General features: G+C 40.5%; 1 long non-coding RNA gene across 1 annotated transcript in view; it reads left to right on the top strand.

Annotated features, from left to right (window-relative positions):
• Positions 1-4997, top strand: part of LOC106521803 (uncharacterized) — a 248698-nt gene that overhangs the window by 123979 nt on the left and 119722 nt on the right. The gene's annotated exons all lie outside the window — the stretch shown is intronic.

Raw genomic sequence — 4997 nt, 5'->3', positions numbered from 1 at the left:
ATGTAAACTATAGAGTCTATAGATTCCTGGCCTGTAGATGAGTGTAAACTGCAGAGTCCTGGCCTGTAGATGAGTGTAAACTGCAGAGTCCTGGCCTGCAGATGAGTGTAAACTGTAGAGTCCTGGCCTATAGATGAGTGTAAACTACAGAGTCCTGGCCTGTAGATGAGTGTAAACTGTAGAGTCCTGGCCTATAGATGAGTGTAAACTGCAGAGTCCTGGCCTGTAGATGAGTGTAAACTGCAGAGTCCTGGCCTGTAGATGAGTGTAAACTACAGAGTCCTGGCCTGTAGATGAGTGTAAACTACAGAGTCCTGGCCTGATGATGTAGCTCGTCTGTGCTGGCTCATTCTTTTGAACAGTGGCTGTTTTGTTTCCCCAATGTATGACTGATCACAGTCCTCCTGRCAYTTAACAGCATAYACWAYATTRCTCTGTTTTTGCCRGGGAACTGGATCTTTGGGGTGAACCAGCCTTTGYCGTAAYGTGTTTTGGGGTTTGAAAGCCACTGGGACGTCWTGTTTAGAGAATAAACGTCTCAGTTTCTCTGAAACTCCCRYCACATATGGAATGAATGGAATTYACTAAGATCCTTYCMRRRRRGGRARRRKTTTTTTTTGCTAACAGACACAACATACTTGAGAAAAGACATTTTTGTCCACTTTCACCTTTTGGTGTTGGGGGATTAATAGGAAAAAAAACATACAAAAAGAAAGGAAAAGCAGATTCTTCACCCCTACTTGAAGCTTTGCTCCAAACCTGCCCAATGCTTCAAATCAGGTGAGCTGTAACTTTCCTGGCTCAATAATTAACCCAGTGCYCGTGCACAGTGTCGTGTTTGTTGAAGGGGTTGGGGGTCCCGGTCTGTTCCCAGAATATCTCTGGGTTAGGAACAGTTGCTTAGCAACAAAACTAAAGGAAGTTACCAGCTATTGGTGAAGATCTCTTCCCAAATGTCAAACTGTTCCTGGTAATGAGGCAGTGAGTGACTGCGGACTTTTCTCACTGAAGTTGAAGCATTTTGTGCAGTTTTCTCACCAATAGATCAACTTTCCCTGTGATTTTGTTATATGTTCATGTTTATTGTTCAAAAAGATGAAGGTGGAGTGATGTTTGTGTGTTTACATCAGGGGTTCTCAAGCCATTTGGGTGTGGGGACCCCTTACAAGGGCAAAAAAAAAAAAAAAATTCCAGGGACCCCCTCATAAATCCCATGCTGTTTTAAAAGATAATTTATTGTCATTTCAACCCCTAAATGCCATGGGAATATATATTGTATTTTTATTAATTTTATTGTGTTTGTTTTATTAGTTCGTGCATTTAAAAAATAAAAACCAAATGATCATTTTAGTAAAATTTTTTGAGGACCCCTAAGATACCTCTCGTAGACCCCTGGGGGTCCAGAGACCCTAGTTTGAGAACTTCTGGTTTACATCACCAAAATATCTCGCAAACTACTGAACAGATTTTAATGAAACCTCCTTTGAACATCTAAAATTGGTTACTGTTTGGAGTCCATCCGTTTCAAGATGGCTGCCACTGCAAAGGATTTTTAGGCTACGTTCACACTGCAGGTTAATACAACCCAAATCAGATTTGTTTTTGTYYTGACAGTCTAAACATGACAAATCCATTGTTTCCCCCAAACCTGACCCAGGTCTTTTCAGTATGTGGTTCTGAATCAGATCTGAGGTTTTTCAATGCGACCTCAGTCTGAACGATGACGTCACATTTCATTTGAGGTGGAGCTGGGCCGCTCGATCCAAGTATTTGGATTATTGATAGCAACCTCATCCAGTTTAAATCTTGTAACACGATATAACCAACGTCCAGCTGCTACAAATAAAACTAGAAATAAGTCCTCCCTTCTTCTACTCTCCGTTCCTCCTTTACTCCACCATCGTGTCTGCAGCTGAGAGCTCCCCCCACCCTCCTGTGGGTGGTACAGATTTTTTTTTGCAAAAAATACCGATTTTTGAGGCTCATTATGCAGCTAAACGTACAAACGAGTCAACATGTATGTTGAAGTCCAGTTGCTTTTTCATTGTTCTGTTAATTTTCCATGTCCTGGATGACTGAGAATCCACAATTGATGGGTTGATACTTTAGTTTGAGCACGTTGCTCTCATTCCAAAAATAAAATACTGCACCAGAGCKTCTGGTCAGAGGTCKGTTAAAATGTGAAYGCTGAACTAAAAAAGCATGTCAGATAATTATTTAATCAGCTCTGATTACACAACAAACACAGAATCGACATGCTAACCSGTAGCATCCATGTTTAGCTACTTCTGTAAACAGTGAGATGAATGTGACRCCATKTCCTTTTCTGTGCGTCAGTTCTTTGAAGAGTTCACATGAAGTCTGATGGAGGTCYCATTTCAAATTTTARTGTGAATGACCATCAAAACKGAGCATTAAAACCTGCTGTGTGAACRAAGCTGCTGACAACCCAAAAATTGGTATATCTCAATGCATTTTACAGACGTTGAGCTAAAACTATAATTAACTATAATTACTATATTAACTACCTAGCTGTATTAACTGTTGGAGTTAACCATGTTTGTTAGCAACATTTTTTTGTGCCACAGAATGGATTTAATGAAATGCTCAAAGTAATAATGGTCTTTAAATTAACTACAGCGGTGCAGTTTAGTTAGATACCGTCTCTCACAAACCAAAACTATGGATAACTCTTAAGTTATCTTCATGCGTGGGACTTGTTTGTCTCCTTAGCATGCTCAAAAACTCACCGTTTTGATAACTTTTAATCCCCCATGCCTTAGCAGCATACTGACCGAGTTAGAAGCTGATAGGTCAAAATCCCTAGGAGGAGTTCGCAAAAGTTCGACATGAGCGAAAGTGAAAATCGGCCAAAATTTGACCTTTGACCCAAAATGGATGASTTCCTGTTGGTTTTAGGGCATACCTCCAAGAGACTTTTTTTCTTGATTTGGGGAGATCTACCCATGTCTCGAATTTCAGCTCACTAGGACTTACCAGTTCCTCTATCTCACGTTAGGTGGCGCTGTCGAGTCATTTGGCCACGCCCATTAAAAATTCCAATAGAATCATGCGATTTTCTTTGTGACCCATCCATGGCAAAGCAGGTAACAACTCTACAACTGATTCTGTTTTGGCATCATCTCAATTCAAGATGGCCACCACAGCTGCACAAAACTGGCTGCACCTAATTGAATTAGACAAAAACTGAGCTAGAATTGAATGTGGTAGTAGCTGAGAGTCATTCAGGTATGAAGAGATCTCCTGAGACGAAGCATAATGTTTTTAGGTTTACCCAGTTAAGTTTGACGTCCYTCAACTTAAAATTACCTTGTGTAATATGCATTTCTTTAAGGAATACTAGGCCTTTAATTATTTGTGTGAATGTCAYTCCACAGCCACACACAAACACTGAATCAGTCACATAAAGTGCTCTCACCGCTGTGGAAAGGCATTAGCCAAATGCTTATTTGTGTTAAATGTGTCGCCACAACAGGGTGTTTCTTGGCTCACAAATTTGATTTTTAAAGCAACTTCACATGATGCAACCAATTAAATTTGTTGGTGTGTGTGTGAGTGAGTATGTGTGTGTGTGTGTGTGGGGGGGCGCTTGACACTTTTGCCGTAATTAACTACGTGGAGCTCGCAATTGGTTTTTAACCTTAACATTTAATCATGTAATTAATGATAATAGTGAAGTGGCCAACACCACCTTCCTGCCAGAAGAGTCCACTGCAAACGGTTGTTTCGACTTCATGTTTTTGGAGGCAGACATCATTTTTGACCTTTAAGACAAGGAGAGAGTTTGCTACCTTGGGCATTTAGTTTTTCATTTAAACTGAATTAATGTCTTGTTGTTATTCAGCCCGTGTGCCTCCATGTTTGCATGCTGCRGCTGTAAGTGGGTTTGTGAAGCCGTAAACTTCACCGGGCATGGATTTGKATTTCATCAGCTGTCACGTTTGCCCGTCTGCACCCTCTCCTGATGGATGATTACCTACTGCTGGCATTTCGGCAGCGTTCGGAGGTTGCGGTCGCTCCCACTCAGATGTGCCACACATCAAGCCGGATGAAAAGTTGTTTACAGCAGCCGGATTTTAATTGCTCGTCAAATGATTGGCTTGATGATAAGACGTGGGGAAATTGGAAGAGACGTTTGGATTTGGACAGTGGATATGAGCCGCTGCTCGCCACACTGTGGTTTTATGGCTTTTATTACTTTTGGCTAAACAAGCAGAGTGATGAGCAGAAGATAAAAATCAGCTGTGGCCATTATTTCCTGTTTCTCCTTCAGTAGAGTCAAGCATTGAAATCATTAGGTAATCAGATTTAATGACGCAGGTGTACATTATCATCATTATTAACTGCTTGTGTGCTGGATTCTGTTAGCAAAATATCATGAACTACAGGACAAATTGTTTATTTCATAATTGATTAAGTTTGACATGAAAGGTGGCGGGTGACGTGTTCCTTTAAGAAATCCCTGCAAATTTTYATTTTAGTGTTTTTATTTTTCAAAGTAGATATATGATGCTTTTAAATTAATCTTTTTCACATTTACATCCTTCATGGGGTCTTTATACGTATAGTAGAGCTGCAATGCTTTGGTCTGAATTCCTCCGTATCGTAACTCCACAAGCCCCGCCCCTTTTCTGGGGTGTGTCTCAGATTAACAAATTTTGAGACTGTCTCTTTAAATCCAAACTAGGCACTTCAAACCCCGCCCCCCTCCAGCTTCCAGACCGGTCCATTTTAGATTAATACAGAGATTTATGACTATATAGCTGTGTAGAAACCTTTTATTTACAAATGAATTAAAATATGTCAACAAGGGAAGACTTGTCCATCCAGCCTTAAGGCCCTGTCACACTGTAATGTTTTAGACCAGGGGTGTCTTAACCTTTTTGAACTCGGGGCCCAATTTGTTGAACATAAAATGGCACGAGACCCAGTCAGACATTACTAATGTATGGATCAATATGATAATTATTCTAAAT

This window comes from Austrofundulus limnaeus, unplaced genomic scaffold (genome assembly GCF_001266775.1).
Source record: "Austrofundulus limnaeus strain Quisiro unplaced genomic scaffold, Austrofundulus_limnaeus-1.0 Scaffold116, whole genome shotgun sequence".
Classification (NCBI taxonomy): Eukaryota; Metazoa; Chordata; class Actinopteri; order Cyprinodontiformes; family Rivulidae; genus Austrofundulus; species Austrofundulus limnaeus.
This window is presented reverse-complemented; position numbering and strand designations above follow the sequence as displayed.